This window comes from Zootoca vivipara, chromosome 7, assembly GCF_965207765.1.
Source record: "Zootoca vivipara chromosome 7, rZooViv2.hap1.1, whole genome shotgun sequence".
Taxonomy (NCBI): Eukaryota; Metazoa; Chordata; class Lepidosauria; order Squamata; family Lacertidae; genus Zootoca; species Zootoca vivipara.
This window is the reverse complement of record NC_142590.1, coordinates 28,986,786-29,000,390: the sequence shown is the minus strand read 5'-3', so window position 1 is coordinate 29,000,390 and position 13,605 is coordinate 28,986,786.

Sequence of the window (13,605 nt, the reverse complement as noted above, 5' to 3'; positions counted from 1 at the left end):
CTTTGTATCTTGCTGGGCGGTATTTTTAGAATAAGAAAAATGCTTTACTCCTAAAGAAGCAAAAGGTGTGAGGGGAGGGGAAGAAGAAAAACAAATTAACAATTGTCTGGTGAAGATTCTAGCTGTGATAAACTTCACATTTTTAATGTCCTTGCTTAGCTTTTAAATGCACATTTCTGACAGCAACACCTGAAGCTCCTAGTGAAAAAAATCACAGCTGTAGATTGTGATTGCCTCTCATCTGCCCTCTTTATTATCATGTAATCTACTCGCTTTTACTTCCCACGTATTGCAAATATACTCTCAGTACTGTGCTTTCATGATTAGGCAAACGTCTTCGTTCCAAGGACCAGTTCAATCTGTCATGATGGGAAGTAGCATTATAACATAATGAATGCTCTCATTTCCTGCAATTCCCCCCCCCTTTTGCACAAAAAGTTTAAATAGTTCACTGGTACAATCTGCTGGGGTTTGTTAATGAAAAACTGCATACTTTGATAAGTGTATTTATCATGCAGTTGTGACGATAGATCAGAAACAATGTTCCAGAAAATTTTTCTTCTTTTCGCTTCAAATGCTACAGCCAAATCATGGGAACAGGTTCCTCTAAAATGAGCCATTATGTTAAGGAAGAAAGCACTTTTCCTGCTCATTCAGGTTTGCCTAACCAGAGTAGTTGATGTAGTGACTTCCAGATGTTGTTGGACTATAATTTTGATCAGTCCCAGCAACATCGTCAGGGTTGATGGGAGCTGTACTTCCACAAAATCTGGACCACAGTATGGTAGCTTCCTCTGGATTGAACTGTTGGACAGCAATGTGGAGAAAAATATAGAGGCAAAATGTTAAGCATAGGTCCGAATGTGAGACAACTTTTCACGTTGATGTGAGAACCTCTCCACTTCCCTCTCGTGAGTTTCCATGGAAAGGGGACCATCTTATGGGATCTTGCATGAGACAAGAGAAGCCATTTTGCCCTGCGAGCTTCCTACCAAACCACCCTGGGTGTTAGAGCCATACTAAACTACTTGGGTCATGGGTTCCCCTCCCCTCCAAAATTACCTTTGGATGGGTCCTGTCCCCCCACCCTTTCCTAGTTATGTTAGATGATCACATAAAAATCACAACTTTATTGGCATTGGGCAGGATCAGCATCATAAAGGGGGCCCCAATAAGAAGGGATGGTTGGCTCAAGGCATGTCCTAAGCTCAGGTGGGGCATCTGTCTATATTAACAATAATTATAATTATATGTCGTCCATCTGACTGGATTTCCGCAGCCACTCTGGGTGGCTTCCAACACATTAAAACATCAAGCACATCAAACAGTAAAAACTTCCCTATACAGGGCTGCCTTCATATGTCTTCTTGAAGTCAAATAGCTGTTTATTTCATTGACATCTGATGGGAGGGCATTGCACAGGGTGAGTGTGACTACTGAGAAGGCCCTCTGCTTGGTTCCCTGTAACTTCACTTCTCGCAATGAGGGAACCACCAGAAGGCCTGGCTGGAATCGGTTCCTCCAGTTGCCAAATGGGACCCTGGACTCATTTGGCTAGTACCATGGGAGGCCAGCCAACGTCCATGATTAAGTGCTTTCTAACCCTAAGCAGAATGTGATTCCATTAAGAAGGGCTTAGTGGGATAAGGAGTTGCCTCTGCTTACCTAATCCATGAAGCTGTGGCCTTATTTCACCCAATGCTAGTGTCCAGCATGAGTCATTTGCTCCACTCTCACAAGCCACAAATATGTGCCTGGCGGGGCAATGTTTCTAGTGGAAGATCACTAAAGCATTCTGCCCATAACTGCTGCTGTGATGAATGAGTGTATTCAGATTTACACAGCTCATTTTGTATGAACAAACAGCGATAACCATTTGTCATCTTGAACATTCAACCTTGCCACCTTCATTATAGCCCTCTTTTATTGTATTATGCAAGGATGGAAGCCGATCCCAGACATTGTGGTTAGCCCTCCCATATTACAACTGTGTGCAATCAATATCACTTCCTCTTGAAATATGTACAGTGGCAATAAAGAGCGACTGTGAATTGTTCAATAAATATGCACAAAGAATTGTGCAATCATATGCATATGATTAGCTCTATTCAGGTGTCCAAGACATATAATAATAAAAAAAAAACCTGTGAGTCAGAAATACAAGGCTATGCTTGCTTGCATTTGGTAAGCTGCCCCACTTCAGGCATCCTCCTAGATACATACTGGTAGATTAAAAGGCCTTTTGTCAATGATCTCAATAAGCAATATGATCCTACAGAAGAATCTTTGTCTGGAGTTTCGATTCTTCAGTCTCTATTGCTTTCCAGAGGGAAATAGTAACCTTTGCTTCACATAGGAAGTAAATTTCAGCTATAATTTTGTTAAAGCAAAAAACTGAAATAAAAAAAATCAAATGATGCACATAGGGGGGTATTGAAGTAGGTTTTACTCAGAATAGGATTAATGAACCTGATTGTTAGGCCCAATCATTTAAATGGGTGTACGCTAAGTAAAACTTAATCGATGCCATCAACAGGGTAAAATTTTAGTGTTTTTTTTCCTTTCACAGAAGGACTTTTTCTATGAAGGAGGGAGCTTTGATCCAGAAGAGAATACCTTTAACCAAAAGCTCACTTACTACTCTAGCAGAATTGGCAAAACTCACCTCTTCGCCTTCCATTTGCAGGCGCCAGAAGTGCCCTTTCCAGAACTGTACTTGAGATCCAACCCAACTGAATGGAGGGACCATTGTTCATCCTTGGTATGTAAAACTCCCAATTCGATTCCTAGCATCTCCTGTTACAGCTGGGACATCTCTCTGGAACTTTGGATATCCCCTGCTAAGTTAAGGCACCTTCTCATGTTCCTAACCCATAGGTATGAAAGGATTCCACACCTTATTCCAAATCCCATAACCCTTTTCCCTTTCTCCTCTGAGGACCAGACACTTTCCAAATAGGCACTTCAGCATTCTTGCGTAATGATCAATTGTTGAAAATTGTTAAGAGTTTAAATATTTCTAGGAGAGCTGTTCTTCACTCCCTGCTGTTTACAAGTTAAAATCCTGTCTACAAATATAATACATTACATTAGCTGTTCTCTTTAGCATAACACAATGTTGAAATACTTGTAGCATTTATAGAAAAGACACCAACTGATTGCGAGATGAACGTTACCCTTGAGCAAATTATGAACACATTTATTTTAGTCTTATGCATTTGAAACTAATTTTCTGGTAATATCAAAAGTGTTCGTAGAATTAATTTCCTGTCAGTTCAGCAGTATTCAAGTGAATATTTTATGATTTTGCATTAGCTGTATTTGTCTAGAGTTGTGACATGATCGAGTCATTCTCCGAGGGAAACACATTAATAATTAAACTCTGTCCAATGTGGAGTACTAAGGATGACAGCATAATTGTACATTCTCAGAGGCCGTCTCACACAGCAGAGAACGAGAATCGCCCTACCACCATTTACAGTCCTTCTTTACAGACTTTCCTTCTAAAATGACAGCAGTACGTAGGAGGCAGAAAGGAGGGGCAGAGCCAATGTCAAAGGCCATTCTCCTTGCCAACTCATGATTATTTCTCTAAAAATGCAAGTGAAATAGAAATGGACTTTTAATATATCTCCCTCAAATGCTCACAAAGAAAAAAAATCACCACGAACTTCTTCATCTTTCTATTAATATGAGTGTGGGAGGTGAGGGGGACTAGGCTGCATGTGAGGTCCTTCTAACCCCTGGATCCAGCAACTGTTAAAATACCATATTCACTCAAGTCGAATGCGCCATCAAATCTAATGCGCACCTCAATTTTCAGAACCTTGAAAACAAAAACAGTATTTGCTGGTGAATCTGCCATTCAATCTAATGCGCACCTTAATTTTCGCAATGTAATTTGGCCAAAAAAGATGAGCATTAGATTTGAGTAAATACTGTATAAGCCAAGGTCGCCAGGGAGATTCCTGGGAAGTGAGGTGGGCGTTGAACCAGCAGAATCCCCAGTCTGTTCCAACTGCCCAATTCCAGAAACACATGCTATATTTTCCGCAACTGGACAGACAGCCTGGAGAAAAGAAAGAAATTCTATAGACCACAGCAATTCCCCATTCCCAACCCTCAAGATTGTCCTGATTCTGCATTGAGTACCCAGGTGGGCACAGCTGGGTGAGACCAACTCCACCTTGCTTACCTACTGAGGTCTCAGTGGTACAGACCAGATGCTGTTGTGTGATGGCAATGAGGCACTCCCCCCCTCTGGAATGCCCCATTTGGTGGCCAGAAGGGGGAGTCCCACATTGACGGAATGACACATCATTCCTTCTGCAGTGGACAGAAGGCCAATATGACTCAAGGTGTTTGTGTGTGTGTGTGTGTGTGTGTGTGTGTGTGTGTGTGTGTGTGTGTGTGTTTGATTGCTGCGCCTTATTTACCCCATACAGTACTGGCTCATATCTTTGGTGTAGCAAGCAGCATTTTTCTCCTTTGTGACCATATGCTCAATAGAATAAAAGTAAATTATGCAACAGTGCTCCTCTTTTTTTTTGCATCATATTGAAAGTACTTTTTTGCGCCATATTATCTAAAAATATTTTGATGAAATAACCAAGTAAGAAGAGGGGAAATAAACAGAACCATAGCAATAGCCCTACACAAATAGAATTTAAAGGTCAGGAGGAACTTTTTTTTTATTGCTTTCCACGTAGCACATGGGAGAAATATGTTATTTTCAGAAAATGTTATTCATGTAATTTTAATAATCTTGAAGGCAGGACGTTTGGGATTATAGTTGCCACTGCGGCTTCATCTCTTGCCTTGGAGTGCTTTGTAGTATCGTTTTCAAGCAATGCCCTGTAAGGATTTTTCTTAGTGATTCATCTTCTGATCACTGAATAAACTGGGAAAGCAGAGGAGACAACTGGCCAATCTTCATTCCTTGATTATATTCTCTATCAAAAAATAAGACAAAAGGAAAAACACCCTATGATGAAATCCCAACTGATGAAGAGATTAAGTGGATATCAAGGTTTTATTTTATTTTTCTGCTTTTAGAGGCTGAGAGGGAGGTCTTGTCATTTAGGCAGCCCAGGACCTCCATACACACTGCCATAGGAGCTGAGAGGTTTTCAGCATCCCCAAAGTTGATGGGCATTGCCATTCAAATGGTGTGCGTGCATCGCATCACAAGATCGATTATGTGGGATGCAGTTTACCTGCCCCCTAATATTTTCTTCAAGTCACCCCTGCACACTGCCCAGGCTTGCACCCCAGGGAGGTCACTTCAGTGCTACTAACACAGTGGTTTGACTTGACCCCTGGAGGCACACTCCATTTTCTCTCCAGACAGGACGATGCCAACAACATGACAGAATTCCACCAGCTACATTCCTGAATGAGACTTCCTGACAAGAATTAAGCCAGACAAGAATTCACTGGGCATTTGAATCCTAGAGCAGCTATGGACTAGAACTGAACTGTTTTGCTTATCCCAAATGCCATTCCAAGGACTTAGAGGAGCTGAATATTAAGCTACCTGCACTTCTTTATCATCAAGTTGCAAAATAAAACCTGAAGCTGCATGGTTTCCAAAATTGCTTGCTTCCATAGGGAAACAAAATTATTCTGGCACTTCCTGCTTCGGTTCTTGGTTCTTCCATGATCAGGCAGCACCTCCCACCTACATGAAAGAAGCAGTCTTCCTTTGGAGACAGTTTGTAGCTAGGTAACAGTTCTCTCCAAAATACTTCAAGGCAAATGAGTGGGACTGAAGAGCTGAATCTCGCTCAGCCCATAATGGAAGTGGTCTTCCCTGGCTAGCCGTCGGCAGTCAAAAGTAAGTCCCACTGAAGTTGTTGTGAATCGTAAACATGATAGAAACAGGACAGGGGTTTCCAAAAGTGGTGCGCGGAATACTTCAATATTTGTGGATTTGGCATCGAAGATGGAAGATGGCACATCCATCACATTAAGTATTAATATTGATTTTTAATTGTATTTTCTTTCTTCTTCTTTTCCTCATAGGCTTTTATTGTATTGTAATAAAGTACAGCGCCATACAAAAAAACAAAAACAAAAAAAACATACACCATCTAGCACAGTGAATTACAATGGCTACAATGGGCATAAAAATCATTAAGTGGTCTGCTAATACCCTCAGCAATTTTTGAGTGGTCTGTGGGGAAACCAGTTTGGGAACCACAAAAGTAGAATAAATGTGTCCATATAAAACAACAGCTCACCATTCTCAAGAGTACAAATTTTGCCCATTCTGGTGCACCTTATCATGACTGCTATAATTCATGCATCCCAAGATACACGTCCACATCTGCAATATAATTATTTGAATTTGCTATATCATTAGTGTTAACATTTTAATTAATGATGAATATTTATAATCCATGAATATTCATTAAAGGATGTTCACATTTTTCAATGTTCTGATACATCGGTTAAGTCCCAATGGCATGACTAAAGGGGCTTGGTGAACAAGCTCCTCATAGGTGAGAATCCTCTTGTTTCCCGTTCTCTTGTCAAACAGTGGCAACCCTTTACAAGATGTATGGCAGGTGTCAACAGGGTCATAATGCGCCATTGTTTCAGAGGAGCGCATCCGAACCAAAATGACAAACTGCTTCAAAGAAGAAAGGTTATACAGATGTATTTTTAAAATACTGTTTCCCAGGAATAGAATTCATTGCAATAAATCACATCATTTTCCTAAGATGTAGTGCTGTTGAAATAATTTATCAGCCTTTGTAATAGGGTGAGTCATTGCCTAAGTAGCTCACATACATCATTTATACCCTTTCAAAAAAACAAAAAATCTAAAAAGCCACCCTCCTGCAAATGAATTTTGTCTGAGTTAGAAAATACCTAAACAGAACGTCTAGTGTTAAGAATGACTCGTGGTTGACTTGGTGGCCCACTCTTTATGTTGAGGAAGACTTCCAAGATGAGATGTCATGTGTGTACTCAAATGTGTGAGTCAATAGGACATGAATGTCAGATGTGGCAAGTTCCATGATCTCAAACGTATGTTTTTATGTATCACAAACCACACAAACCGATGCAGCTGGTGTATATAAACTACCACCAGGTTGCTTCCACCTACCTAGACATGGAGACAACCAGCAGTAGTTAGTGGGGCAGTGCAGCATTGGACACCTGGCTTCCCACCAAAAAGTGTCTCTGCTGACTAATAGAGTAGATGAGAGGTGGGGAACTTATCACAGAACAGGCATGGCAGCAGGAGCACCAGATTGGTTCAGCCATTGTGCCGGCACTGTGCTGAGTTTCCTGTCCCTCACCCCTCTCCCTCTTTGTACCCAGCAGCAATGTTTAGTGTTGGGAAACCAGGTACGCAATGTAGCCCTACCTGTGCCACTTCACATTAGGTTAGGCATTGATGTAATTAGGCTACCAAATTCCATTTATCAGTAACTTAACTAAACTTCTGTTTTTGTTTTAACATGATTGAGGGTTTAGTTGTTCCCATAATTTACTTAAAAGTCTAGTTGATTAAGTTTCTGGTTGTTTTTGCATGAGTTTGCATAAAAAATCCTAGTCATTATAACAATAAATAATACCTGGTTTTGTCAGTCTGGTCTTCTTTGAGTTTTGCCATATTTTAACAATCACATAAGTGAAGCTAAAGGGATTTTGCTGATTACACCAATTACCATTTTTCATTTTATTCATGGGGAATTCCCCCATAAGTGGAAAAAGTCTCAGTTTTCAGAATTGCAGTTCCAGCACTCAAGGAACTTTTTCCAACCTCAAGGAACTTCCAAGATGTCCAATCCCACTAACATAACTTTTTCACACAATTTTCTTTTCAGCTGCACTTGACTTAAGAAAGTGGACTCTTTAGGCAATTAAAATGTCAAAACTCTTCTGGGATAGTATATTTACCAGTCCAACTTCTGTGTCTGTACTTTATATCAGACAATATTTTGTATATCCTATGAAAATATTTGGGTTTATTTTCTGCATGCAAGATTTAGGAATCGGTTTGGCCTCTGTGTATTGATTCCAGTTGTTGTTAAAAGAGTGGTCCACTGTAAAGCAACAATTCATTTATTTACTTGTTGAAATTGCAAGCATGAATATACACCACTTAGCCATTTCAGACAAAACCTACTACAGCTTTTGAAAATATGTAATCAATCCATTTTGCAGGTATAGGCAGACTAAGAAATGTATTGCTCTAGTACAGATTATGGCAGAAAGTGAATCCAGGGCCGGCACTAGGGGTAGGCTGGGTGGCGCAGAGTGCCAGGGCAAAGCCATGCAGAAGCTATGCTGCACACTGCGCCTACCCACCAGGGTGGGGCACTGGAGCGATCTCTGCACCACGGCGCCAGGGCACCCAACATGCCTGAGTGAATCCCCATTACATCCCCCATAAAAAGTCCCAAGTCTGATTCTATGCAATTTGGTGAGCTTAATCCACTCCTTTTTTAAAATAACTTTTTATTGATTTTGCATAATAAAGAAAAACATACACAACATATTCTCCCCCTTCTTCCAACCCCCCCTCCACGAGCCCCCTTCTGCATAATCCACTCTTGAAGGGCTCCTATACCTGCAAATTTTGCCCACTTTGTCCAAAAGGGTATATGTATATGTATATGTTATTAAATTGTCAATAAGAGTGAATGGGGAACAAAGAGTGGTTTAACAATTATCCTTCTTCCTAATGAAGTTCTTTGAGGGGAATGGGGATCTCCTAACAACTTTTAGCACAGTTCCCACGATTCCTTGGGAAAACCATCACTGTTAAAATGGCACAAGATGGATGATGCAGATGTAACCTAAATTACAACTGCTGCTAAAATATGTCCCGGGTTCATAGACTATCGGCAATAGCTTGGTAGGCCTGATCTTACCTGCAGGGTATGGGTTTGTCACCCTAGACTTAGAACATTCATAATACCTCATATCAGTGGTGATGGGGTTTAGCTATTTAGCAGCCAGAGAGAGTTTTGTTTTTCGGTGCAACCACTAAGCAAAAATAAACAGACAAATCCCATCCATCCTGATACCCAAAATAAATATTAAAAGTCCATTTTAGATCCCATGTCTCTACTAATGATAATGATTAATACCTGCTCCATGCTTGTGCTGATTTTGCTATTCCTCATTCAGAAATGGTTGCTATAGCTGCTGGTCCAAATAAATATTGTGAAGAGAATCCATAGAGGCAGAAGCAGGCTTCTTGCAGCCAAGTTAAAAACAACAACACAACCTTATAATTTTGCAAACAGGAAACAAAAACTGCTGAAGATGCTCAAATAGTTTCACTAAGACAACTGTGAAAAAGTTATATTGTAAAAAGGGAGGGGTGATCAGTATCTCTTTATATATGACTATGTTCCTTAGCAAAATAAAAAAATTCCTTCAGTAGCACCTTAAAGACCAACTAAGTTTTTATTTTGGTATGAGCTTTCGTGTGCATTCACACTTCTTCAGATTCTTCAGTGCATGCTTCTTTCGTGCATGCACACGAAAGCTCATACCAAAATAAAAAAGTTGGTCTTTAAGGAGCTACTGAAGGAATTTTTTTATTTTGCTTTGACTCAGACCAACACGGCTACCTACCTGTAACTATGTTCCTTAGCACAGTAGTAGTTTATTACATAAAAGTAAGGTAAAGGGACCCCTGACCATTAGGTCCAGTCGTGACCGACTCTGGGGTTGTGCGCTCATCTCGCATTATTGGCCGAGGGAGCCGGCGTATAGCTTCCAGGTCATGTGGCCAGCATGACAAAGCCACTTCTGGCGAACCAGAGCAGAACACAGAAACACCGTTTACCTTCCCGCTGTAGCAGTTCCTATTTATCTACTTGCATTTTGACGTGCTTTCGAACTGCTAGGTTGGCAGGAGCTGGGACCGAGCAACGGGAGCTCACCCTGTCACAGGGATTCGAACCGCTGACCTTCTGATAGCAAGCCCTAGGCTCAGTGGTTTAACCCACAGCGCCACATGGCAAATAAAAGTAGGGCAGTGTAATTTAAACTAAGTAAAATATTCATTGACTATATAATAACTCCAAATAATTATTGACAGGATATATTTATTATTTAGATGGCCAGTTTCCTGAGCTTGAATTATGAAGGGGAAAATGAGCAAAGAGGAGGATGTTATTACTCCAGTCCCAGCATCAAGGTAAAAGGTCAAGGACTGCTCCTTTTCATGCTCCATTGTCTGTCCATGGATGTCAATCCAACCTATTCCAATAAGCCTTAAATTCAAAAATTCAAACACAATCTGAATTTGATGAATTGCTTCATTGAAATGCTGAAATACAAGACCTTTTTTTCCTAGATAATAGACATGACAGGATGATGGATTGACAGCATTGATTTTTCAATGGCAAGCAAGTCAACCATAATAATCTATCCACCGTTGGACAACCATTATGTAGATCACTGCACATCACTAAGAAAGGTATGTTGACAGATGCAATGTCCAACATCTGAGAGAAATAAAGATGGAGTACATGGAGAAAAGTGAATGTGAAAAAGAAAGACAAACACTGTCTTAGAACCAATCAGGCGCATAGCAAGGCAGGGGCATAGGGGGCGGGCTGCCCCTAGCTCCAGTCTGGCGGGGGCAGTGAGGGGCAGCGCCCCCGCCCCTGGCCCGCCCCTGGCCTTCTCCACCCGAGCAGGAAGAAGCAGAGCACGCCAGGCAGCGGCAAACCACTCTGTAGCACGCTCTGCTTCAGACTGCGCCAGCCGAGCCGAGCAGCAACGCCAACCCGGATGGACTGAGCATGTGTGGACATATGCAGTTCGTCCTGGCACGCACGTCGTGTGTCAGGATGCACATGTGCTGTGAAGCAATGCCCCGCGGGGTGCCGTCTCGGGCAGCCAAACGGCACCGTTCGCCCCTGAAGCAAATATATACATACCGGATGGACTGAGCATGTGTGGACATGTGCAGTTCATCCTGGCATGCGCGTCGTGATGTCACGACGCATGCGTCATGACACACATGTGCTCGGAGCGATGCCCAGCCCCCAGGGGGTGCCGCCCCAGGCAGCCAAGCGGCACCGTTTGCCCCTGGAGCCAATATATACATTTCCTAATCACTGCAAGAGGCCATTGGATAATAAGGGAAGGGTCATAGCTCATTGGGAAGAACATAATAAGAATCTTCCATATTTGGCCTCAAGGCCCATCTAGGCCAGCATTCTGTTCACACAGTGACCAACACAGATGCTCATGGCAACCCCACAAGCAGAACATAAGCACAATAACAGTCCCCCACCCATGAACACCAGCTTCTAGAATTCAGAGGCATATTGCCATCATGACAAGTAGTCATTGATGGTATTCTCATCCATAGCTAAGTAGGAAAAATATACTTTCAGCACTGCTTCAGGATGATCAACTATGTCACTCTGATAGGGAAGGCTGCTATTCTGTTTCAAGTTCTAGGTGAGGGTGTCTTAGCTGAGAGTTCCAAGTTTTATCCCTTTTACAGCTGTCCAAGTTGATGGCCTTCACGACATCTTGTAGTAGCAAATGTCACAGATTGACTACGGTCTCTGTAAATGCATACTACACACTGTCATGAATCTCCCACCGTTCAGCTTCATTGGATGACATCGGATTCTAGTATTAGTAGAGAAAGAGAAAATAATTTCTTTATTCATTTTCTCTACACTATGCTTCGTTTTATACTTTTGACCCACCTTACTTGCCACTCCCCAAACTACAACGCCCCAAGCTTTGTAACCTTGCATCATAGCAGAGTTGCTCCACCCCCCTGATAATTTTCATGCACTTTTCCCACAGCATGCTTTTTGAGGTGCAGTAGCAAAACTGTATGCAGTAGTCCAATAGATTTCACTTCCTAATGATCTCCAGCATGAAATGCGCCTCTCTCTTTTTTTTACAGTAACTTCACACTGAGTCAACATCTTTAAACAAGCTGTCCACCACAACCACAAGATTCCTTTCCTTGTCAGTCACTGCCACAGACCCCAAGAGCACATGCATTTTGCTCCAATGTGCATCACTTCATATTTCTTTACGTTAAATCACATTTCCATTTTAATGCCCCCGTCCCCCCTGCTTTGAGGGTTCTTTTTGCAACTCTTTGCTCTCCCTTTATGTTTTAATCCCAGTAAATAATTTGTTTACTGGGCCCAACCAACATGACCAGGAGTCAGATAATGGGACTTGGTTGGACTTTGTAGTCCAACAAAATCTGGAGGTCATGGGTTGCCCTTCTCTGCTCTACAATAACAATTTTAACCATTTTTATTATTTATACCCTGGCCCAACTAGTGGCGCTGCCCTAGCCACTCTATAATTTTCTCTTTCTGTGGTTTCATTTTCCAAGCTAAATAATCTCCCTCCTTTCCCCCCTTCCTAGTAGGAAGATGATCTAAACAATTAATCATCTTTCTGCTCCTTTTCATTTTTTTGTGTGATTAGGAGTCCATTATTTCACCCTATATTGCAGACATGTCTGCAGCATAGATCATACTGGCTGCTTTATTTTTGTTCAATTTCCTAAATAAAACCCTACACATAGCAGTTGTTTCTTTCACCACCACAGCCCAACATAAACTGAGGTAGCATTTTCATTGAGCTACCCACCCTGAACCTAACATGGCTTTTCTGTTTAGTCGGGGCAATGTTCTTGGACTCATAGTAGCTAGTTTAATATCAATGGTGTACTGCAGCATTATTAGGAAATTTGCTCCTTGGTGCAGTTGCCCTGGAAACCAACTTTCTCCTGAACAAACAACTCTAGCAAAGTTTTTGTAATGGAATGGGACCCTGCCAGCGCAGTATTTCAAGCAGTGCTATAAGCATCTCACAAAAAGTAGCTCATTCTACAACAGAGGTATGAAAAATAAGAATATTTTGTTTTTAAAAAGTATTGATTTCATCTCAAGAAGAGAAGAGACTCTTAGTACCATACAGAACATGGAGTTTGCTTCTAGATGGGTATTTATTGTGGGATCAGTGCTCCTTATATATATGCACTTTTCCCTAGAGTATCCACACATTGTCATTCCCATCAAACTGTCAGTTCATATTTTTTTTCCATATTTGATCTGGATTTGCAAAGTGTTTGCAGCAACCCATTTGTGATATCTCAGTACCTGGTTTACAGTACAGTGGTACCTCGGGTTAAGAACTTAATTCGTTCTGGATGTCCGTTCTTAACCTGAAACTGTTCTTAACCTGAGGCAGCACTTTAGCTAATGGGGCTTCCCTCCTGGAAGCGCCCTAAAATATTTCGCCTTTTAATAAAAACAAGAGAACAAATAAAATAATTGTATTGTTTCCTGCCAACTTGAATATGCATTTACTAACATTTTAGTAAGATTCGACACAGTATATAAGTCACTGAATATCAGATTTACCCGAACCCCAACCTTTACTGAAAATTTTATATGTATGTGTGTGTGTTTAAATGCAGAAAGCTAAGTAAATTGCATTCTTATAAGCTTGTTGCCAGGAAGGAATTCAATCCATTGAATTCCTGGCGCTCTGACAAACCCTGCAGTTGTTTGCTATTATTGACTAAATATTCTTGCTGGAATAATTTCACATATTGCATGTTTAGGTGAAGTC